Raw genomic sequence first — 26157 nt, 5'->3', positions numbered from 1 at the left:
CTCTGGACAAGTAGAAATAGTTCTTTTCACAAATGGTTTTGATGAATAATGCTTAAAATTATGTGAAGTTTGAAAAAACATAATTTTAACTAAATTTATGTGAAAAGGGGAAACATCAATGTTGGTAATTGTAAAAATCTTGGCTTTCTTACAAACAGTATCCTTATAATTTTCTAACTCTCAGACCAGGAAGTATTTTCTCCAAGAATAATAAACTGACTGTACATTGTGCCTCCTATATGTACCTATATGTGCCAGAGGCACTTCCCGATCCTGGTCTGCTGCTACCTTGTCCATCATTTCTTGTCCCAATCTATCATGGATGCTCCCATGTTGGGGACCGAAAAGTCAACAGGATTTTTAGAGTTTGGATATCTGGGGGACAGAGGTGCTGGGAGCTGACTGTAAGCTGACAGTCTGCCCAACTCCCCACCTCACCTGCCTGATTAAGTTGCAAAAGGCTGTGAGCTAGCCCTGCCTCCCATGTTCCCCAGAAGGACTGGAAGGAAAATACTTCCTTGTATAAGGTCGTGTATGTTAAGTATTGGTGGGGGGGTTTCTGCACCTGGTGGAGTTCTATGGTTGCCCTGGGAACGTCATTGAATTCCTAATTTTCAACTTGACCCTAGAATAAAGAAGGATGCAGCTAGGTCAGCGGCCATGTTTTCTGTGGCTTAGCTACGGCTGTAATTTTACTGTTAGCAGGAGCTGTGGCTCTCTTTCAAAACCCGTCTTTTATATGTCTTAATTCTTTGTCTGTATTCATTAATTTCGTACCATTTCCACTCGAGACCCTGGAATATACTTGTCGCGTGGGTCTTGACACTCCCATTATAAAATCATCATGAAAGATGGTCCTTCCTGGGCCTTCCTCTTTTACTTCCCTCTTCTTAGCTTTTGAGTTCCTTCTAGTTGAACTTTTCTCCTTTGTATTTCAGTCCATCTCTCTCAGAATAATGATAAATATTTATATTTCCTGGAAACAATTTAGAGCCTCCAACTTCCTTAATCATTTCATCAGCATTCTTTGGATGCTTTTGAACAGCATTAAGTAGTTGCATCACACCCCTCATTGCCATTCTCTGAAGATCCTTCTCTGTGTCTTTGTCTTTGACAACATTTGGTTTGATTCTGTGCATCATTTTCCATTCCTGCTTCTTTTTCATTTATTTACATTTTTAAATTAATTTTAATGAGGTGATTGATAAATCAGGATATATATGTTCAGAGAAAACATATTCAGGTTATTTTGACATTTGATTATGCTGCATTCCCATCACCCAAAGTCCAATTGTTTTCCGTCACCTTCTAACTGGTTTTCTTTGTGCCCCTCCCTTCCCCTAACCCCCTCCCTCTCCTCCCCCCCCCCCCACAGTAACTACCACACTCTTGTCCATGTCTCTGAGTCTCCTTTTTATGTCCCACCTATGTATGGAATCATATAGTTCTTAGTTTTTTCTAATTTACTTATTTTGTTCAGTATAATGTTATCAAGGTCTATCCATGTTGTTGTAAATAATCCGAAGTCAACATTTCTTATGGCTGAGTAGTATTCCATAGTATATATGTACCAAAGCTTCCTAATCCACTCGTTCACTGACGGACGCTTGAGATGTTTCCAGATCTTCACTATTGTGAACAATGCTACCATAAACATGGGGGTGCATTTCTCTTTTTCAAACAGTGCTATGGTGTTCTTGGGATATATTCCTAAGGTGGGATAGCTGAGTCAAAAGGCAGTTTTATTTTTAATTTTTTTGAGGAATCTCCATACTGTTTTCCACAGTGGCTGCACCAGTCTGCATTCCCACCAGCAGTACAGGAGGGTTCCCTTTTCTCCACATCCTCGCCAGCACTTATTCTGGGTTGTTTTGTTGATGAGCACCATTCTGACTGGTGTGAAGTGATATCTCATTGTGGTTTTAATTTGCATTTCTCTAAAGATTAGTGATGTTGAGCATTTTTTCATATGCATATTGGCCATCTGTATGTCCTCTTTGGAGAAGTGTCTATTCATTTCTTTTGCCCATTTTTGATTGGATTGTTTGTCTTCCTGGTGTTGAGTTTTACAAGTTCTTTATTAATTTTGGTTATTAAACTCTTATCAGAGGTATTGTCAAATATGTCCTCTGATTGTGTAGTGTCCTTTTATTCTGTTCTTATTGTCTTTAGCTGTGCAAAAGCTTTTTAGTTTGCTATAGTCCCATTTGTTTATCTTCTCTTTTATTTCACTTGCCCGTGGAGATAAATCAGCAAATATATTGCTGTGAGAGATGTCAGAGAGCTTACTGCCTATGTTTACTTCTAAGATGCTTATGGTTTTATGGTTTACATTTAAGTGTTTTATCCATTTTGAGTTTATTTTTGTGAATGGTGGAAGTTGGTGGTCTAGTTTCATTTTTTTGCAGGTAGCTGTCCAATTTCCCCAACACCATTTGTTGAACAGGCTGTCTTTACTCCATTGTACACTCTTACCTCCTTTGTCAAATATCAGTTGTCCATAGAGGTGTGGGTTTATTTCTGGATTCTCTATTCTGTTCCATTGGTCTATATGCCTGTTCTTATGCCAGTACCAGGCTGTTTTGAGTATAATGGCCTTGTAGTATAACTTGATATCCAGAAGTGTGATACCTCCCACTTTATTCTTCCTTTTCAAGATTGCTGAGGCTATTTGTGTTCTCTTTTGGTTCCAATAAATTTTTGGAATATGTGTTTAAATCTTTGAAGTATGTCATTGGTATTTTAATTGGTATTGCATTGAATTTATAAATTGCTTTGGGTAATATAAACATTTTAATGACGTTTATTCTTCCTAACCGTGAGCACAGTATATTCTTCCACTTGTTTGTCTCTTCCCTGATTTCTTTTATCAATGTTTTATAATTTTTCAAGTACAAATCTTTAATCTCTCTGGTTAAATTTATTCCTAGGTACTTTATTTTTTTGGTTGCAATGGTGAAAGTGATTGCTTCCTTAATTTCTCTTTCTGACAATTTATTGTTAGTGTATAAAAATGCCTCTGATTTCTGAGCATTAATTTGATATCCTGCCACTTTGCTGAATTCATTTATCAGATCCAGTCATTTTTTGACTGAGACTTTAGGGTTTTCTATATACAATATCATATCATTTGTAAATAATGATAATTTTACTTCTTCTTTTCCTATTTGTATGGCTTTTATTTCTTCTTCTTGTCTGATTGCTGTGGCTAGTACTTCCAGAACTATGTTGAATAAGAGTATTGAAAGGGGGCACCCCTGCTTTGTTCCTGATCTTAAGGAGATTGCTTTTAATTTTTGCCCATTGAGTATGATGTTGGCTGTGGGCTAGTCATAGATGGCCTTTATCATGTTGAGGTATGTTCCCTGTATTTCCACTTTGCTGAGAGTTTTGATCATGAATCGGTGCTGGATTTTATCAAATGCTTTTTCTGCATCTATTGAAATTATCATGTGGTTTTTCTCCTTCGTTTTGTTTATGTGATGAATCACATTGATTGATTTGCGAATATTGTACCAGCCTTGCCTACCAAGAGTAAATCCCAGTTGATCATGGTGTATGATTTTTTTCATATATTGCTGGATCTGGTTTGCTAATATTTTGTTGAGGATTTTAGCATCTAAATTTATCAGGAATATTGGCCTATAATTTTCTTTCTCTGTGTTGTCTTTGCCTGGTTTTTGGAATCAGAATTATGCTCGCTTCATAAAAGGAGTTTGGAAGTCTTCCTTCCTCTTGAATTTTTTGAAATAGCTTAAGAAGGATAGGAGTTAGTTATTCTTTGAATATTTGGTATAATTCACTTGTGAAGACTTCAGGCCCAGGACTTTTCTTTTTTGGAGTTTTTTGATAACTGTTTCAATCTCATTTGTTGCAATTGGTTTGTTTAGGTTTTCTGATTCTTCCAGATTAATTTTTGGAAGATAATATGTTTCAAGGAATTTGTCCATTTCATCTAGGTTGTCTAGTTTTTTGGCGTACAGTTCTTCATAGTATTTTCTTACAATATTTTGTATTTCTGTTGTGTCAGTCATTTCTCCACTGTCATTTCTAATTTTATTTATTTGAGTCCTCTCTCTTTTTTTCTTGGTGAGTCTGGTTAAAGGTTCATCAATCTTGTTTACCTTTTCAAAGAACCAGCTCCTGGTTTCATTGATTCTCTATCTTGTTTCTTTAGACTCTATGTCATTTATTTTCACTTGGATCTTTATTATTTTGTTCCTTCTAGTACCTCTGTGCTTTACTCGCTTTTCTTTTTTTAATTCTTTTAGATGCAGGGTCAAGTTGTGTATTTGAGCTTTTTCTAGCTTCTTTAGGTATGCCTGTAATGCTATGAACTTCCTTCTCAGGACAGCTTTTGCTGTGTCCCATAAATTTTGAGTTGATGTATGCTCATTATCATTCATTTCTAGGAATTTTTTTATTTCTTCTTTGATCTCATTGTTAACTCATTCGTTATTTAATAACATGCTATTTAGTTTCCAAGTGTTTGAGTTTGTTTCAGTTTTTCTGTTGTGTTTTATTGCTAGTTTCAAGCCATTGTGATCAGAGAAAGTGCTCGATATGATTTCAATCTTCTTAAATTTGTTGAGACCACTTTTGTGCCCTAACATGTGGTCTATCCTAGAGAATATACCAAGAACACTTGAAAAGAATGTATATTCTGCTGCTTTAGGGTGAAAGGTTCTGAAGATATCTATTAAGTCGAGTTGATCTAGTGCGTCCTTTAAGTCTGCTGTTTCTTTGATAATTTTCTTTCTTGAAGATCTATCTAGTGATGTTAGTGGGGTATTGGAATCCCCTACTATTATGTACTGTTGTTGATCTTACCCTTTAAATCCATCAAAGTCTGCTTTATATATTTAGGTGCTCCTATATTAGGTGCGTAGATATTTATAACAGTTATATCTTCCTGTTGGATTGCTCCCTTTATTATTATGTAATGACCTTCTGTATCTCTTACTATAGCCTTTGTTTTAAAGTGTGTTTTGTCAGGCATAAGTATACCTACCCCAGCTATTTTTTTTTCATTTCCATTTGTATGTAATATTTGTTTCCATCTTTTTATCTTCAGTCTATGTGCATCTCTTGTTTTAAGGTGTGTCTCTTGTAGACAGCATATATATGTGTCCTGTTTTCTTATCCATGCAGCTACCCTATGTCTTTTGATTGGATCTTTTAATCCATTTACATTTAAGGTTATTATTGATATGTAGTTGTTTATTGCCATTTTATTCTTTAAAACTGTATTCCTCTTGTACTACATTCTTTTCCCCCTTTGATCTGTTTACAACAGGCCCCTTAGCATTTCTTTCAGCATTGGTTTGGTGTAGTGAATTCCTTGAGGTTTTTTTTGTGTGTGTCTGGGAAGCATTTTATTTCTCCTTCAATTTACATAATAGCCTTGCTGGATAAAGTAGTCTTGGTTATAGGCTCCTGTTCGGCATTACTTTGAATATTTCTTGCCATTCCCTTCTGGCCTCAAGTGTTTCTGTTGAGAAGTTGGAAGTCATCCTTGTGGGGGCTCCTTTGTAGGTGATAGCCTTTTTTTCTCTAGCAGCTTTTTATATTTTCTCTTTATCACTTAGCTGTGGTATTTTATTATGATGTGTCTTGGTGTTGATTTCTTTGGGTTTCTCTTTAATGGAGTTCTCTGTGCTTCTTGAACTTGTGAGATGTTTTCCTGCATTAATTTAGGGAAGTTTTCAGCTATGATATGTTTGAACAAAGTCTCTATCCCTTGTTCTTTCTCCTCTTCTTCAGGAACCCCTATGATGCGGATGTTATTTCTCTTCATGTTGTCACAGAGCTCTCTTAGAGTTTCTTCAGACTTTTTGGGTCTCTTCTTTTTTCTGCTCTGCTTCCTTGCCTTTATTTATTTTGTCCTCTAACTCGCTGATTCTCATCTTCATCTATCCTGCTTTGAATTCCTTCCATTGTATTCTTCATTTCTGATATTGTATTTGTCATTTCTGACTGATTCTTTTTTATTATTTCAATGTCCTTTTTTATATTTGCTATCTCTTTATTTAGGTGTTTGTAATGACCATATTGTTGTTCTAAGATCTTTGAGCATCCTAACAATCGTTATTTTAAACTCTGCATCTGGTAATTTGGTTATATCTGACTCATTCAGGTCCTTTTCTGGGGATTTCTCTTGATTCATTTGTGTTGCATTTCTCTGCCTTCCCATTTTGTCTGAGTAGAAGAAGGTTTTGGCCACTGGAGACTACTGGTTTTGGGCTTTGTGTTTCCTAGGTGTGGTCTGTCTGCAGGCCTGCTATCCCCTCTGCTGCTGCTGCCTAGGGCTTTTGGGTATAGTGGTTGCTGGTGCCAACCCACTGGGGCTGTTGCTGTGGTTTTCGCCTCTCCTTCACGTGAGGGGCTGTGATCACATGCTCAGATGTACAAGCCTTGGCCAGCCTTGGCTTTTGTCCCGCCTTTTTGGGTGAGGTTATGTGCCCATGCCTCGGCCCTGAGGGCAGGGGTGAGCACCTTTGCTCAGCTGCAGATCTCTGCCTGATTCCAGGCTTTCACCCTGCACCTATGGCAGGATCCCACTTGCAGGATGGCTGCATGCCTTGGTCCACGGGTGGGGTGGGACCGCATGCCCACACTCAGTCGCGGAACTCTGCCTGTTCTTTGCTTTTGCTCCACCCCCATGGGATGAGCCAGCTCGAGAATCAGGCCACAAGCCTCAGTTCTGTGGGTGGAGCAAGGCTGTGCTTCTGTGCCCTTGCTCAAGGGTGGGTCTCTGTCCCTTCTGGGGCTTCTGCCCTTCCTCCACAGGCTGGACTGCAGGCACCCCACAGCTGGACTTGACCATTATCCCGCCTCCCCTCCACCCCAGCTGGGCAAGACTGAGCTCACTCCTGGGCCTCAGTTGTGGCAAGCCAGCTTCCGCCCTTGCCGATGGAACCATGCTTCTGTGTCACACCACCACCTGCCCTTGGGCGAGCCCTCAGCTATGTGAGGGCACTGCAGCTCAGACCCTAACACTCAATACTGCAGTCCTGAAGCTCCCTCCTTCTAAGCGACTCTGCTCTGAGTGCCATGGGAGAGCTTGTTTGGCTGGTGTCCTGCTTCCCTTTGCTGGTATTACTGTTTCCAGAGGAGATATTTACTTCAGATTTGGGGAGTGACTCATCCCAGGGGTTAGGGTGGCTGTCTTTCAAAGTATTTTTTCCTGTGCCTCCTGGATTACACTATCTTCACACTGCTCTGGTCCTCTCCTCACTCCCTGTCCCCTGGAGCCCCAGGTAAGTGGTTGTGAGAGAGGTTTTCTGCACAGTCTCTTTAAGAAAAATCCTGGGTCTGACAAATCAGTCTGTTTCTCACAAACAGTGTCCTGAATTTCCAACTAAATTCTATCCATACTCCTCTTCTAGACTCTGGGGCCGCAGGCTGGGGCTTTGTTCCTGGGGCTCAGGACCCTCCCCTCTGTGCTAAACTCAGTTCCCACCACTCGAGTCTTTCTGGGCTGCCGTTCACTCCCAGGAGCTGGGCAGCCCTCTCTGCATTTCCTCTTTTCCTACCAGTCTCAGTGTGGCTTCTTCGGTGTTCCTTGGTTGGAAAGTTTTCTTAGTTTAGTCCAAAGTTAGTTTTTCTAGATGATGGTTCTTAAAATTAAGTTGTAATACACTTTGGTTCTGGGAGGTGGAAGTTGGCACGTCCACCTACTCCATCGCCATCTTTTCCTCTCCCATTCCTGCTTCTTATCAAGCTGCTTTTTTTTTTTTTCTAGTCTCTCCTGCTGTAACTTTTCTTTTTTCTTTTCTGATTCTTTGTTTTTGACCAGAATGGTGGGTTTACTTTTAGGAGATTTTTGTTCAGGAGTTTAGCCATGGCATCTGTCCAGCCTGCATTAGTCCCCACACAGTGCTTCCACAGCATTGTCATTTTCCAAGATAGTGTTTAACTTCATCATAATTGTCAGCCTCTATTGCTTCATCATTGGAAAATGAGTGACAATTTTCTGATCCACACCTTCCTATAGAGCCTCCAAAGTCAGCAGCATCTTTGTTCTCATTTTCTGGCTCCCATGCTATAGCCGTAGCTACAATTTTCATCTTTTTCTTTTTCTTTAGGGAATTTTTCAGCATCCCCGCACTGCCATGTGAATCCTAAATGGTCATGGCTATGTTTCCTCACAGAAGCAGAGAAGTCTTCTTTGAGGCAGTGGCATTTATGTTGAGATCTAAAAGAAGGAAAATAAGGAGAAATTATCCAATAGAGGAGGAATGGCAAATTCAAGAACTCTGGAATTAACAAAGACCTTGCATGTCAGAGTACCTTAGAAAAGACCTGTGGGGCTGGCATTGTATGAGAATGGGGATAGTTGATCAGTACTGTGATAGTATTTTGTTCAGATGGATAAAGAAATTGGGTTATATTTTTGAGCTGAAGGGGAAGCCACTGAGGAGTTTGTATAGGGGTGACATTATTTAATTTGCTCCTTACAAGGATCACTTTTGCTAATATGTAGAGAAAAAAGAGAGAGGAGTGAGCGTCAATGAGAAATTAGTCAGTAGTCTATTACAGTAATTTAGATAAGCAATGACCAGAAGTCTAAGGAGATGAATTTGGGGGGAAAAAGGGGAGTGGATGACTCTAAAATATAACTAACACACAAGAAAAGAAAATGGATTCTGTATAGGAAAGAGGGAGAGAAAAGAATCAAGGATGACATCTTAATTTTGAATATAGCATCTTGAGAATGCTTAGATGGAAAATTTGGAAATAGGAGGTATTTCTCCAGACAGGTAGAAAGAGTGGGATAATGAGAATGATTATAATACAATTTTGTTTTAATAAAACTTGAGGTGTTTATGAGAAAATCAAGTGCACATGGCCATTGCCTATGCAATCTCAAAATGCAAAAAAATATTCTATACAAGAAATATAAATTTGAGAATAATCAGTATAAATATACTATTTAAATCCGTAGAAGTGAATAAGATCACATAGACACAGAGAAGTGTCTCCGGCATTTAGAGGTCAGATTGAAGAAGCTAAGACATCAGAGTAATTTGAGAAAGAATGGTCCTAGAAATAAGAAAAAAGCAAAAAGAGGATGTTGTCATGGAAGCCAAGATAGGAGTGTGTTAGAAAAAAAGAGGATGTGGTCAAGTATATTGAATACAGGTCAAGTAAAATAAAGACAAATAAATTGTCCAGTCTATTTAACACTATGGTTATCATTGGTGACCTTGACAAAGGCAGTTTCAGTGAAATTGGTGAGAGTAAAACCAGATTACAGGGGGTCAAAGAGTAATAGAAATGGAGCATGTTTTCAGAAAACTCTACCATAATCCAATGCACAGAGTCCCAAATTTTCAACTGTATAAAATGTAGAGTATCATTATTTCAAGGTTAATGAAATGACCTGTGTAACTGTCATGCTGGTATTTCCAAGGGTCTGCTATGTGGTTCATATTTGTCCAGGTCCTGACTGCAATTTGTTCCCATGAAACATTTGTCCACTCCTGTTTGTGTATAGATAGGAACGATTCTGGATCCTATGGCTCTCTGGGACTCAAAGGACATCTGCAGTGATTGTGACGATTTCTGATATTTGACTGATTAAAATTATGCTGGGAGAACACTGGGAGATTGGTGCCTATGCTCCAACTTCTCAATTCACATCCTATGTTTTTCCCAGACTGGAAACACCTCCCATTCTCCATTTCCAAGTGAAGAACTTTAGTCCACTCTCTCTTGCAGCTGTTGGTTGGTCAGAGAACACGATTAAAATTTTATATAGAAATTTGTGTTACTTTAAGTGTTTATGGTATATAAAAACTATTTGCTACAAAGGCTAAAAGCTACAATGGAGTCAAGAGCAGGTTTTTTGTTTGTTTCTTTCTTACATTTTGAAGATAGAGCTAATGTAGCATGTAAGGTGCTGATTTAAATGATCCAGTATATGGTCCTGTATGGGGACACAAAACTGTTGACAGTGAGATGGGCAGCAAGGGTTAGCATCGTATGTCAAGATTACAGCCTATTTATCTGAATTTGGTGCAGCATGTTTGATCCTGAAAGCATAGAAAAAGAGATTAAAATTCTTGGTCTAAGAAAATATGGGACTTCTGAAAGAAACTGGTTTAGGCTCAGGTAAAGGAACAGATCCCAGTTACTGAAACTGGCATGCAAAGCAGAGACCTGTTTTAAGAGACAAAGTCAAAGTTCAGATGCAACAGATGAAAGTAAAATTAGAGAAAGTCCAGCTTGATGTTAATCTTTTGGGTCTACCAATCATGATTTTTGGTTAGAAGGCAACTTAAAAGGCTGTATTTCAAAGCAGGCCTAATTCAATACTTGTTCATTTAATTAATTATTAAAAGGATGGACATTGGTGGACCACTGGGGTAAAGTCATAATGGCTGTCATTAGCTGTAACTCCTAATTTAATGTCTTCACTTCTTTATTTGTCCTGTTCTGTGTCTTCCACTTAACATAATGACATGTCCCTTCATCACACCATGTGTAACATGTTTAAAATCTTGCTTATCATTTCCTAATTAAATTTTTTTTCTCTGTTTCTCTCTCTTAGTTACTGAGGCTTAAAATATCACTTAAAAATTATCTATCAACTCTACTTTTCTTTTATATTAACTTTCAAACATTGACCAAATTTTTGTTATATTTCATAATATAAATTTTATTTTTCTTCTCTACTTTTACATTTTTTAAAAATTTTTGTATTTTTCTGAAGTTAGAAGCGGGAAGGCAGTCAGACTCCCACATGTGCTTAACCCAGATCCACCTGGCATGCCCACCAGGGGGCAATGCTCGGCCCATCTGGGGCATTGCTCTGTTGCGGCTGGAGCCACTCTAGCACCTGAGGTGGAAGCCATGGAGCTGTCCTCACACCCAGGCCAACTTTGCTCCAATGGAGCCTTGGCTGTGGGAGGAGAAGAGAGAGATAGAGAGGAAGGAGAGGGGAAAGGGTGGAGAAGCAGCTGGGTGCTTCTGCTGTGTGCCCTGACCAGGAATTGAACTTGGGACTTCCACACACCAGGCTGAAACTCTACCGCTGAGCCAACCACCCAGAGCCTCTACTTTCACATTTCTTTACTAAAAAATTGGTAAATTGTAGAAAAGTAAATGTTTTATAATCTTACACACCCAGATTCAAATCTTTAGTTCACTGTTTACTATGCTTGTGATCTTTTACAATGTAAATCTAAATACCCATTGTCTGAAAATATTGCTAATTGATCAATCTTAATATTTTTAAAGGTTAAATGACATGTTTCATGTAAAGTGTATACTGTAATCTAATACATATTACGTACTCAATAAACAATTAGTTTCTTCCTTCTTTTGCAATTCTTTCAGCACATATTTGTGACTAAATGGTAAAATTCCTCCTGTTCTGTCTGTGGGGTTTTTTTTGTCTGCTTAATTTTTTTCTAAAAAAGTTCATATCCTTAAAATATCCTTAGTCAACAATTTAACAAATTTGGATCCCCCACTTTTCTCTTATATCAGCGGTTCCCAACCTGTGGGTCGTGACCCCAGCAGGGTCGCCTAAAGCCATCGGAAAATACATAATGCATATCAGGTATTTACATTCCGAATCATAACTGTAGCAAAATTACAGTTATGAAGTAGCCACCAAAATTATTTTTTGGTTTGGGGTCACCGCAACATGAGGAACTGTATTGCGGGGTCACGGCATTAAAAAGGTTGAGAACCACTGTCTTATATCAATTCACAAATTCAGCTAGATTGCCCTATTTATTGCCTCTTATAAAATACCATGCTCTTTCAGACCTATGTTTCTCACTACTTCTCCTGCCCAGAATTCTGTTCCTAACACTCTCAGTTTATTAAGCTCTATCTATCAGTGCTCAGCTCTAGTGCATTTCATCCACAAAACCATATGATCCCCCTTAGCTTTTGATGAATATTTCTTTTTTAAGGTTATCCGTTATTGTTTTTTGCCCTCATTGATAAATTAATCGTATAAGGAGCCCTATTTGCAATACTTTCCAACAGTGTTATTTTTTCCTCATTCAGCTAAAGAACTAAGAATGCTGCCCTCCATTGGTAGACTTCATTCCATACTATGCTTTCTTGGAGTAAGGAATCCTGGCTACAACACTGGACAAGGGCACTACCACAGACTACACTTAATTTATTCATGCATTTAAAGTACCTGAAGTTCTATTCATAAGTATCCTACCGTTATCTGGCAACCATCCCAGATGTAAATGATTATCAGGACTTCTTTTCACACTCCTAAAACATACATTCTTTGACGCCCCCTTGGGGAGTCTTTTCCCTTCAAAGAAAATGCCTTTAATGTAAAGAGGAAGAAGAGAAAGAAAAAAATAAAAGAACTAATAAAAGGAGAGGAAACTTTTCTGCTCACATACACATAATTCAAGTAATGAATCATCAATTATTTTCATACTTCTCTTCCTTTAAAAATGTTATTTACTTTTAAGTTCAGCCATAGAATCAGTAAAGTGATTGTGAAAACCATTGCGTACTCCAGGAGATTTCACAGAGAAAAAAAAATCAAAAGAAAGAAAACAAGAGGTGAAATCTTTCTGGACAGGCTTCATAGGAGGTAAGTTACTTTAGACATTTATCCATCCATTCAGTGTATATTTATTGACCATTAGCTAGGTGCCAAAGAGCTTTGCTACAGCCTACATAAGAAGATGAATAAACCTTTTGTTTTTATGTATGTTGGGAAAAGTACACATTAATCAAGTTGTCTTACAAATAGTAAATTGAGATAATGACAAGCTATGGATAAGAGGTGTAGAGTGCTCTGGGAGACCTAGTATGGGAACTTAGACCAAGTAAGGGAGCATCAAAAAGACTTTCTTAAGCCAAGTAAGAACTATAAGAATTACCTAGTGTATGGCCAGTAGTCATGGCCACCATTAGAGTTGCCTGGCCCATGAAGGTTCACATTTGATTTGGACAGATGGTAATGAAACAACAAAGCCAAGAACTGGTGGGCCATTAGCTTTAATCCTAGCTTGCACCTGGCGGGCAAGAAATACACACAATGGGAAAACACTTCCCTTTCCATTCAGGGCTCCCAAAGCCACTGACTTATCCGAGTTTCCTAGAATGAAAGGTTTCTACCTCACCAGCCTTATTCACCTCTGTTCCCCATCTCCTTCTCTCTGCACAAACTCTGCATAAACTGGCTTCTCCTTCAACACTCCGCTATCTTGGCTGCTTCTCTTCTCCTCCATGTGGCCTTTCCAGCACGGGCTCCTCTGCCCCATTTTATAGTATAGAAATCAAAACTTTTAATCCAATATACAAACAAGGAAGTCTCTGATACAAAGTCACTTATCTGGGGCATAATGGGATTCCTCATGAGAGTGCACCACTCAACATCATGCAACAGTCAAGGCTCTGGGGAAAAACTTATTTTTGAGAAGATACTAGTATTAAAAGGGTGGGAAAGGCTTAGTCTTAAAAGTAAGCCTTAGGCTATAAGGACCCTGCTTGCTTACAGCCAGTTCCCCACACCCAATGCAAAGTATAAGGGAGAAAACATATATATCATATTTACAAACTTATTTGACCAACAACATAAAATATGAAAAAATGTAGGGAATCACCCATCTAACCTTGAACCCTCTATGGCTTGGATTGGAGAACTTCAGTTTATAGCCTTGAGTGAATGTCTCTTGGATACAAATACCAAGAAGCTCTGTGAGTGAGTGGCCTTTGTGTAGACACAAAGGAATGCATGTAATCTGGCTTTAGAAAATTAGCTTAGAGGTTCTAGATTGTCCCTTCCTTTGTGCTTATTAATTAGCAAAAGAAAAAGAATGTACTGACCCAAATTAGCCCTTTCTCCATGTCAGCAAGTGGCCATTAATCATTCTTACCCCTTATCACCTGGTCTTCCTCCCTGGTAATCCTGTTATCTCTATTCTGCTTCTGACCAATAAAAGCTAAGGGAGGAGAAAATTCAGGAAGTCGTCTTTGCCTCCCTTGGCAAGCCTCCCCCTCTTCCTCTTGACATTAATTTGTGTCTTGAGCAGGATTCTTCCATGTAACACTGGTAGTTCCCAGCAGGCTGGAGTACTACAAAAAAAAGATTCTAATTTTCTGATTTGTACTAGATGGTAGGTGGTGGATTTTACTGAAAGAGAAACATTGGAAGAATACCATATATGATGGCTGAAGAAGTACATGTGTTTTGAACATCCTAAGCTTAAGGTACCTCTGTTATTTCCAAGATATGATATCAAATATGCAGTTGAAATATAATAAAAGTTATTACTGATACTTACATGGCATTTAATGTGTGCTAAGTATGCTTATAAAGGATAGATATATATCAACTCAAATGGTTCTGGAGTTCTAAAGAAACTATTTGTAATTAGGTGGTAAATTTGGCTATGATTTTGAATAAAATTCCCCCAGAAGAAAAAGGAAAAGACATATTAAGAAAATCTTGCCTGACCTGTGGTGGTGCAGTGGATAAAGCATCGACCTGGAACGCTGAGGTCGCCGGTTCAAAACCCTGATCTTGCCTGGTCAAGGCATATATGGGAGTTGATGCTTCCTGCTCCTCCCTCCCCCTTCTCTCTCTCTCTCTCTCTCTTTCTCTCTCTCCTCTCTAAAAAAAAATTAAAAAAAAGAAAGTCTTGAAAAAATCTAGTGTTTTTTTTTTTTTTGTATTTTTCTGAAGCTGGAAACGGGGAGAGACAGTCAGACAGACTCCCGCATGCGGCCGACCGGGATCCAGCCGGCACGCCCACCAGGGGCGACGCTCTGCCCACCAGGGGGTGATGCTCTGCCCCTCCGGGGTGTCGCTCTGCCACGACCAGAGCCACTCTAGCGCCTGGGGCAGAGGCCAAGGAGCCATCCCCAGCGCCCGGGCCATCTTTGCTCCAATGGAGCCCCAGCTGCGGGAGGGGAAGAGAGAGACAGAGAGGAAGGAGGGGGTGGGGGTGGAGAAGCAAATGGGCGCTTCTCCTATGTGCCCTGGCCGGGAATCGAATCCGGGTCCCCCGCATGCCAGGCAGACGCTCTACCACTGAGCCAACCGGCCAGGGCCAAAATCTAGTGTTTAATGCCTGATAGATAAATAAATAAGGGAATAGAAAAGAAATGACCAGAAATGTAGAAAGAAAAGCAGGATACAGTTGGCTCACAAAAACAAAGAGAAGGTCAAAGACAAAGTGAACATCAATACCCATTGCTTCTAGACAATCAAGGTGAGGATTGAAAAATATCTGTTGATCATAGTGACATGGCAGCCAATGGTGTCATTAGTAAGAGCTCCTCAGTGGGATGGCAGATTAGACCCCATCTTTTTATGTGTGGAGATGTGAGAGAAAAGGAAGAAGCAAGAGAATGAAAGAATGGATAGCTTCTTTGAGAAATAGAATGACAACAAAATGGAAGAGATAGAAAAGAAGAGAAAAAAAGTGATATCTTACAGTCAAAAGGATATGAATGAGCTTTCTTTCTTTCTCAAAAAGGTAAAAGTCTTAAATACTTAAAACAACAGCAGTAGTACTCATCCTTAAAACTTTGGAAAGAAGCTCTTAGAGGTTGAGAGGCTGAGTGTGCAATAGAGAAGCAATACTGACAGTGCAGTTTTTCTTGAGAAGTTTATTGGAGGGATTAGTCCTTTTTAGAAGAATGACAAGTAAGGTAGGTTTACTTGTTTGATATCTGTTGGTCAAATAAGTTTGTAAATATGATATATATGTTTGCTCACTTATAGTTTGCATTGAGTGTGGGGGACAGGCTGTAAGCAGGCAGGGTCTTTATAGCCTAACGCTTAAAGTTTTAAGACTAAGCTTTTCCCCACACCCTTGACTCTTGCATGATGTGGGGTGGTGCACTCTCATGAGGAATCCCATTATGCCTCAGATAAGTGACTTTGTATCAGAGACTTCTTTGTTTGTATATTGGATTAAAGGTTTTGATTTCTACACTATAAAATGGGGCAGAGGATCCCAGGCTGGAGGAGAGAAGAGAAAGGTTACATGGAGGAGAGGAGAAGCAGCCAAGATGGTGGAGTGCTGAAGGAGAAGCCAGTTTATGCAGAGTTTGTGCAGAGAGAAGGAGATGGGGAACAGAGGTGAATAAGGCCGGTAGGGTAGATACCTTTGATTTTAGGGAACTTGGATAAGTCAGTGGCTTTGGGAGCCCTGAATGGAAAGGGAAGTGTTTTTCCACTGTGTGTATTTCTTGCCCGCCAGGTGCAAGCTAGGATTAAAGCTAATGGCACACCAGTTCTTGGCTCCATTGTTTCATTACCATCTGTCTGAATCAAATGCGAGCCTACATTGGCCAGGCGGCTGTGATGTTGGCCGTGGCTACTGGCTTTACAATATCTTAAAAATGAAGAAGGTCCTGTCTAATGGATTATATTATTATTTTACTAGTAAAATAAGTAGTTGTTAAAAAATGAACAGTTTGAAGAGAGTAGAGGAGGTGTGATATACTCTTGGAGGGTAGTAGAAGGAGCTGATGAGAAATATAGAATGACTTTTCAATAGTGTTTAAGGACCATGTGATATTGGATCATAAATTTACATGGAAGTCACCTTTTGTGTTATTTGCCTTTTTGCCAGTATGAGTGGTAATCTCTTCAGCAACAGGCATGGAGAAATCAGGTAACTGGTATATTAACTATGATTAGGTTCAACTGTGAGTAATCAAAACCAAAAGAAAATAATTGCAAATCCACAATAACAATACCTATATAGGTTATGCAAGAGAGAAACTTTTCTCTCGCAACATTCAATAAGTTTAGGGACTGTCTATGTGTGAAGGTTACTGTTATTCTTAATATCCTGTCTGATTCATCAGCTGTGTGCGACTTCCTTTCCCAAGGTCACTGTACAAGGCAAAAGGGTTTTTGCATTTCCATCCATTGCCTACTTTTTAAGAAGCTGGAAAGGGGAAAGAACAGTATGGCATGTTCCTGTCCTCTAAAGCCTCTCCCTGAAATTGCACCAAGTAGTCACCTGACCTCTACTAACTGAAGGAGAAGTTGAGAAATTTGACATTTATTCCAGATGAGCAGGTGCCAAAACAACAGTCAAGTTTTCTCTTATCAAAGAAGAGGGGAACCCAAGTATTAGAGGGTAACTAGAAATCTTTCTCAGAGTTAAAGCAATCCAGGAAGAGAATTTTCAAAGTGGGTAGTAGTGGACATTGCAAAAGAAGCAAACTTAAAGAACAAGGCTGTGGTTCAAATGACATGTTTAAATTGAAGTTTGGAAGGCGGAGCAGTTGTGAATAATAAAATGGTCAAGGCACAGGGGAGAATGTCCTTGGAAATGAGGTGGGGAACTGAGAGGCAAATTTGGATGAGTCAGGGAAATAGATGCTAATGTTGTTCCTAATAAGCTCAGTGCTTGGAGTGGGAAGGAAGCTTGTCCGAGGTACCAGAGTTTCTGATGAATGAGGAGTTAGCAGAGGCATGATAAATGAAAATAGTTGATAGAAGAAGAGGATATAACTGAGTGTCATGAGCCTCGAAGGGATAGGCTTTTATAATTAACAAAATAATGATCTGAAAACAGGGATGATAGCACAGTGACTCGAGATCCATCTCTTGTTCAAAAGTATGAGATATGGAAAAATAAGCTGCCACTACCTCAGAGGTGATAGAGGAAGTAGAACCTCAAAACACTGGCAGGTGTCAGTTGAGGAGAAGAGAAGATGAGGTAATATGAAGAGAAGAGAAATGTAAAGACTGAGAAAAAATTTTAATTAATGAGCTGCAGTTTTATAGAGGGAGAGTTGGGGAGGTTTGGGGAAAGGTAGAGGACAGGATTGGTGCTGGCTTCAGAGGAAAATGGAGATGACTATTGGGAGAGAGGACTATTGGGAATATCTTATAAAAATGGAGGAAAAGAAGGTGCCTGCTGTTTTTACAGTCACCTTGTTGTGACTGGGCACTGGGCATAGTGGTCAGTGAACTTTTCACTCTGGCGGGGCAGTGGCTGATCCAGAAGTCAGAGACAAATATGCTGCATAGACTGAATGCTGGTGGATTCTAAGCTGAAGGCCCAGTGATTGTTTGGTTTGGGATACGATAGTTTCAGAAACTCAGAGGCATCACTCACTATCAGTTTACTGATATTAGACCCATCAAAAAACTCCTCATAAAAACACTTATTTGAAAAATAAATTTAAAATGTTTTATGTTGTTACTAAAGTAATCATAGTTATTCTATAAAATTTAGACATGCATCAAGAAGAAATTTTAAATCTTTGATAATTTAATTTTTCTGAACAAATTGCTTTAGTTTAAAGAATAAAGTAAATGCTTTATTTAGAAGTATATCGGTCAGAGTAATGGCAGGGTAGGAAGCAATACCGATAAATCTCCCCCAAAACTCAACAAGATCTTCAACCAGAAACAGAAAAACCTATCCTTGGAGCCTCCAGATGTTTCACAATACACCCGAAGGTATGGTCGAGCGAAAAATTGGCTAAATATATAACCAAATGCCAAAGGATATAGGGAGTAAGAAATGCTCCGCCTTCCTCACTAACCTAAACAGGGCGGCTTTCTCTGGGATCCGTGAATATAGAAACTGAGGCAGGCAAAGGGGGTGAATAGATCCAGGCCGCGGCACAAACGGCCGAACCAGGCTGTGGCACGGAGATCCAAGCCGAGGAAAAACTGATCCTGTGGCAACCCGGGCAATACAAGCTAACACTCGCGCCAAACCTAAACAAAGATAGACAAGCGGAGCAGCCATTTTACCCGATCTCCTGGTCGGTGCGCAGATAGTGGGCGAGAGATTTCTTCCTAAGCCCCGGGAGTGGGTGCCCGTGTTACCCCACAGAGAGGCAGAGTCAGAGGCCTTTCTGTGGGCCGAGGGTGGAATCTCTGGGCAGCCCCAGCACCCTGGGAAAGCCACGCACAGGAGGGAGCAAGAACTAATTCCAATGATGGAACGCAGCCGGCCTCATATCCTGGTCTGCGCGCGCAGATAGTGAGCGAGAGATTCCTCCGAGTGCCTCGGCAGTGCGCGCCCGTGTTATCGCACAGAGGGATAGAGTCAGGGGCCTTTGTGTGGGCCAAAGTGGAATCTCGGGCTGCCCCAACACCTTGCAAAAGCCGCGCACGGGGACGGAGCGAGAGCCAATTCCAACGCTGCAACTTTTCCATGCGGATGGGGGTTTCACTCAGAGCGTGAGACTGCTGGCCGGATATCCTGGTCTGCGTGCGCAGATAGTGAGCGAGAGTTTCCTCCAAGCGCCCCGGAAGTGGGCGCCCGCTTGTGTTACCGGACAGAGTGGCAGAGCCAGAGGTCTTTGAGTGGGTGGAAACCCCACCTGATTATGCTAGCAGCTCTGACTGACTGAGCCTTACCCAGAGCCCTGTGCTGAGTGGAAATAGAGTGGGGAGTTGCCAGCTCTTTGAGCCTCTTACTATCCAGGCAGAGGCAGCAGCAACCCCATAGCTGGATTATCAGGCTACTAATTGAGGAAGGAAAGACTAGGAGAAAGGCTCCAGGAACACGGACTCTCTCACTGTCGGAGCCTATAAATGCTAATGAGCCTCGACTGCCAATGAGACTAAAGCACAATACATGACATTGCCATAGAGACTTATCAACTGCAAACCTCTACCTGAGAGTGCTAAAGGGGCAGAACCCGGGGTACAGAGTCACCGACTAGGAAGAGGGAGAGAAAAGAAAAAGCAAGAAGATAACCTCTCAAAATCAAGAATAATCTGTAGATTTTAAAACCTATCCCATTTTATAATATTTGTTCATTTGTTTCTCTTATCTTCATTCTTGATATTTTTTTTCCTCCTCCAATTTGGCTGATTAACTCTCTGCCGGTCTTACTCGCTCCTCTCCTTGAACTACACTACCCATAAGTGTTACATCTCCCATTATGTTTTCTTTCCTCTTCCTTTCTCTCTATGAGGGTTGCACTCCAAAACCCTTAACTCTCTCTCTCTCTCTCTCCTCTTTTTTCTTTTTTCTTCTTTTAGTGGTTCCCTCTTTTTTTTCTCTCTTTCTCTTTCTTTTCTCCCTCTATATTAGTTTCTTCCTTTCTCCTTTACATCTCCTCTCATTCAAACCTCAATAACAAACAAATTATCTTATCTGGGACTCAAACTTATGTTTGTGGCATTTTGGGGGGTTTTTACTTCACCTTTTTAACTCACTAGCAGTGCTCCCATCCCTGGCTCTCCATTTTATCTAGTTCTTGTTTCACTAAATACAATAGTAATTTTTTAATTTGTCCCCCCATTTTTCTGTTTTCCTCTTATTCCTCTCATCATAACTCTTAGTCAACCAACACCTAAAAGCAAATCATTTTATTCTTGACCCAAATTTTTTCCTTATTCACTTTTTGTGGGTCCATACACCCTTTCTTTTTTCTTTTTTCTTTTTTTTTCTTTTTTTTTTTTTGTCCCTTTATTACTTTTCCCCAATTCAGGGCCTCCATTACAGGCATTGTTTGTTATAATTCACAGTTCACCACAAGATTTTTTCAAGAAAGAGGGGAGAGGAGAGGAGAGGAAAAAAGGAGGGGGGAATAATTTCCTTCTTAAAAAATTTTTATTTTATTTTATTTTTCTTTATTTCATTATTAATCTTTTTTAAAAAAAAACAACTCTTTTCAATTTTTTAAACTTTTTATTCCTTATTAAATCTCATTAATATTATCAACAAAACCACCCTCAGATGCCATTAAGGAAGAGAAAATCGAATATCATGGATACAAAAGAAAGAGAGGTAACACAGCTAGATGAGGAAAAATCTATGGAGAAAAAATTTAATATATTGGAAACCTTGGAGCTAAATGACAGAGAATTCAAGATAGAAATCCTAAAAATCCTCCGAGATAAACAAGAAAACACAGAAAGGCAATTTAGGGAGCTCAGAAAACAACTCAATGAACACAAAGAATATATGTCCAAGGAAATTGAAACTATAAAAACAAATCAAACAGAGATGAAAAACTCAATTCACGAGCTGAAAAATGAAGTAACAAGCTTAGCTAATAGAACAGGTCAGATAGAAGAGAGGATTAGTGAAATAGAAGACAAGCAACTTGAGGCACAACAGAGAGAAGAAGAAAGAGACTCAAAAATTTAAAAAAATGAGATAGCCCTACAAGAATTATCTGACTCCATCAAAAAGAATAACATAAGAATAATAGGTATATCAGAGGGAGAAGAGAGAGAAAATGGAATGGAGAACATACTCAAACAAATAATAGATGAGAACTTCCCAAGCCTGTGGAAAGAACTAAAGCCTCAAGTTCAAGAAGCAAACAGAACTCCGAGTTTTCTAAACCCCAACAAACCTACTCTGAGGCATATCATAATGAAATTGACACAAACCAACAGCAAAGAAAAAATTCTCAAGGCAGCCAGGAAAAAGAAGAATACAACATATAAAGGGAGGCCCATTAGATTATTATCAGATTTCTCAGCAGAACTCTATAAGCTAGAAGAGAGTGGACCCCAATATTTAAAGTCCTGAAAGAGAGGAACTTTCAGCCACGAATACTATACCCATCAAAGCTATCCTTCAAATATGAAGGAAAAATAAAAACATTCACAGATACAGAAAAGATGAGGGAATTTATCATCAGGAAACCCCCACTCCAGGAATTACTAAAGGGGGTTCTCCAATCAGATACAAAGAACAAAAAAAAACAGAGCCACAAGTAAAAGCTCCAAGAAGAACACAATAAAACCAAATTAAAACTGTGACAACAACAAAAAGAAAGGGGGGAGAAGATGGAGATTAACAGTAGCAAAGGATGATGGAGTGCAAAAGTACTCACAAAATAGTTCACTACAATGAACAGGGTAGGGACCCTTTTCATTACTCAAAGGTAACCACCATTGAAAAAACCACCACAGAAGCACATGAGATAAAGATAGCAACAGAGGAAAGATGTATGGAATACAACCAAATAAAAACAAAAGATAGAAAAACGAAAGAGAAGGAGCAAACAAGACACAAAACTAACAGAAAGCAATCTATAAAATGGCAATAGGGAACTCACAAGTGTCAATAATTACACTAAATGTAAACAGATTAAACTCACCAATAAAAAGGCACAGAGTAGCAGAATGGATTAAAAAAGAAAATCCAACTGTATGCTGCCTACAGGAAACTCATCTAAGTAATAAGGATAAAAACAAATTCAAAGTGAAAGGCTGGAAAACAATACTCCAAGCAAATAACATCCAAAAAAAAGCAGGCGTAGCAATACTCATATCGGATAATGCTGACTACAAGACAGGAAAAGTACTCAGAGACAAAAATGGCCATTTCATAATGGCTAAGGGGACACTGAATCAAGAAGACATAACAATTCTTAATATATATGCACCAAACCAAGGAGCACCAAAATATATAAGACAGCTACTTATTGACCTTAAAACAAAAAGTGACAAAAATACAATCATACTTGGAGACCTCAATACACCGCTGATGGCTCTAGATCGGTCATCCAAACAGAGAATCAACAAAGACATAGTGGCCTTAAACAAAACACTAGAGCACCTGGATATGATAGACATCTACAGGACATTTCATCCCAAAGTGACTGAGTATACATTTTTCTCCAGTGTACATGGATCATTCTCAAGAATTGACCATATGTTGGGCCACAAAAACAACATCAGCAAATTCAGAAAAATCGAAGTTGTACCAAGCATATTTTCTGATCATAAAGCTTTGAAACTAGAATTCAACTGCAAAAAAGAGGAAAAAAATCCCACAAAAATGTGGAAACTAAACAACATACTTTTAAAAAATGAATGGGTCAAAGAAGAAATAAGTGCAGAGATCAAAAGATATATACAGACTAATGAAAATGACAATACGACATATCAGAATCTATGGGATGCAGCAAAAGCAGGATAAGAGGGAAGTTCACATCACTTCAGGCCTATATGAACAAACAAGAGAGAGCCCAAGTGAACCACTTAACTTCCCACCTTAAGGAACTAGAAAAAGAAGAACAAAAACAACCCAAAACCAGCCGAAGAAAGGAGATAATAAAAATCAGAGCAGAAATAAATGAATTAGAGAACAGTAAAACTATAGAAAAAATTAATAGAACAAAGAGCTGGTTCTTTGAAAAGATCAACAAAATTGACAAACCCTTGGCAAGACTTACCAAGGAAAAAAGAGAAAGAACTCATATAAACAAAATCCAAAATGAAAGTGGAGAAATCACCATGGACACCGTAGATATACAAAGAATTATTGTAGAATACTATGAAAAACTTTATGCCACTAATTTCAACAACCTAGAAGAAATGGATAAATTCCTAGAGCAATACAACCTTCCTAGACTGAGTCAAGAAGAAGCAGAAAGCCTAAACAGACCTATTAGTTGAGAAGAAATAGAAAAAACCATTAAAAACCTCCCCAAAAATAAAAGTCCAGGCCCTGACGGCTATACCAGCGAATTTTATCAAACATTCAAAGAAGACTTGGTTCCTATTCTACTCAAAGTCTTCCAAAAAATTGAAGAAGAAGCAATACTTCCAAACACATTTTATGAGGCCAACATAACCCTCATACCAAAACTAGGCAAGGATGGCACAAAAAAAGGAAACTACAGACCAATATCTCTAATGAATACAGATGCTAAAATACTAAACAAAATACTAGCAAATCGAATACAACAACATATTAAAAAAATAATACATCATGATCAAGTGGGATTCTTCCCAGAATCTCAAGGATGGTTCAACATACGTAAAACGGTTAACGTAATACACCATATCAACAAAACAAAGAACAAAAATCACATGATCTTATCAATAGACGCAGAAAAGTCTTTTCATAAAATACAACACAATTTTATGTTTAAGACTCTCAACAAAATGGGTATAGAAGGAAAATATCTCAACATGATAAAGGCCATATATGATAAACCATCAGCTAACATCATACTAAATGGCACTAAACTGAAGGCTTTCCCCCTTAAATCAGGAACAAGACAGGGTTGTCCACTCTCTCCACTCTTATTTAATGTGGTACTAGAGGTTCTAGTCAGAGCAATCAGACAAGACAAAGAAATAAAAGGCATCCATATCGGAAAAGAAGAAGTAAAGGTATCACTTTTTGCAGATGATATGATCCTATACATCGAAAACCCCAAAGAATCCACAAAAAGACTACTAGAAACAATAAGCCAATACAGTAAGGTTGCAGGATACAAAATTAACATACAGAAGTCAATAGCCTTTCTATATGCCAACAATGAAACAACTGAGAAGGAACTCAAAAGAATAATCCCCTTCACGATTGCAACAAAAAAAATAAAATACTTAGGAATAAACATAACAAAGAATGTAAAGGACTTATATAATGAAAACTATAAACCATTGTTAAGGGAAATCGAAAAAGATATAATGAGATGGAAGAATATACCTTGTTCTTGGCTAGGAAGAATAAATATAATCAAGATGGCTATATTACCCAAAGCAATATACAAATTTAATGCAATTCCCATCAAACTTCCAATGACGTTTTTTAAAGAAATAGAGCAAAAAAAAATCTGATTTATATGGAACTATAAAAAACCCCAAATAGCCAAAGCAATCCTAAATTAAAAGAATGAAGCTGGGGGCATTACAATACCTGACTTCAAACTATATTATAGGGCCACGACAATCAAAACAGCATGGTATTGGCAGAAAAATAGACACTCAGACCAATGGAACAGAATAGAAAGTCCAGAAATAAAACCACATATATATAGTCAAATAATTTTTGATAAAGGGGCCAACAACACACAATGGAGCAAAGAAAGCCTCTTCAATAAATGGTGCTGGGAAAACTGGAAAGCCATATGCAAAAGAATGAAATTGGACTACAGTTTGTCCCCCTGTACAAAAATTAACTCAAAATGGATCAAAGATCTAAACATAAGACCTGAGACAATTAAATACATAGAAGAAGACATAGTTACTCAACTCATGGACCTGGGTTTTAAAGAGCATTTTATGAATTTGACTCCACAGGCAAGAGAAGTGAAGGCAAAAATTAATGAATGGGACTACATCAGACTAAGAAGTTTTTGCTCAGCAAGAGAAACTGATAACAAAATAAACAGAAAGCCAACTAAATGGGAAATGATATTTTCAAACAACAGCTCAGATAAGGGCCTAATATCCAAAATATACAAAGAACTCATAAAACTCAACAACAAACAAACAAACAATCCAATAAAAAAAATGGGAAGATGATATGAACAGACACTTCTCACAGGAAGAAATACAAATGGCCAACAGATATATGAAAAGATGCTCATCTTCTTTAGTTATTAGAGAAATGCAAATCAAAACTGCAATGAGATACCACCTCACACCTGTTCGATTAGCTATTATTAGCAAGACAGGTAATAGCAAATGTTGGAGAGGCTGTGGAGAAAAAGGAACCCTCATCCACTGTTGGTGGGAATGTAAAGTAGTACAACCATTATGGAAGAAAGTATGGTGGTTCCTCAAAAAACTGAAAATAGAACTACCTTATGACCCAGCAATCCCTCTACTGGGTATATACCCCCAAAACTCAGAAACATTGATACGTAAAGACACATGCAGCCCCATGTTTATTGCAGCATTGTTCACAGTGGCCAGGACATGGAAACAACCAAAAAGCCCGTCAATTGATGACTGGATAAAGATGTGGCACATATACACTATGGAATACTACTCAGCCATAAGAAATGATGACATCGGAACATTTACAGCAAAATGGTGGGATCTTGATAACATGATACGAAGCGAAATAAGTAAATCAGAAAAAAACAGGAACTGCATTATTCCATACGTGGGTGGGACATAGAGGTGAAACTAAGAGACATTGATGGAAGCGTGGTGGTTGCGGGGGGGGGGAGGGGGGAAGGGGAGAAGGGGGAGGGGCACAAGGAAAACAGGATAAAAGGTGACAGAGGACAATCTGACTTTGGGTGATGGGTATGCAACATAATTGAATGACAAGATGACCTGGACTTGTTATCTTTGAATATATATATCCTGATTTATTGATGTCACCCCATTAAAAAAATAAAATTGTTATAAAAAAAAAGAAGTATATCTCAAAATTAGCATTTTTTTGTATAAGGGTAATTAAATTTACTCGAAGTCTAACTTTTACATTATTTCTAGATCTCTTGTGTAGTCTT

The 26157-nt window shown here is 38.8% G+C and overlaps 1 pseudogene; it reads right to left on the bottom strand.

The window, feature by feature from the left end:
• Nucleotides 1–296: 296 nt before the first annotated feature.
• Nucleotides 297–26157, bottom strand: part of LOC136404125 (RRP15-like protein) — a 95264-nt pseudogene continuing 69403 nt past the window's right edge.

This window comes from Saccopteryx leptura, chromosome 4 (genome assembly GCF_036850995.1).
Source record: "Saccopteryx leptura isolate mSacLep1 chromosome 4, mSacLep1_pri_phased_curated, whole genome shotgun sequence".
NCBI lineage: Eukaryota > Metazoa > Chordata > Mammalia > Chiroptera > Emballonuridae > Saccopteryx > Saccopteryx leptura.
The sequence above is the reverse complement of the archived record's forward strand: the minus strand, read 5'-3'. Positions and strand labels throughout refer to the sequence as shown.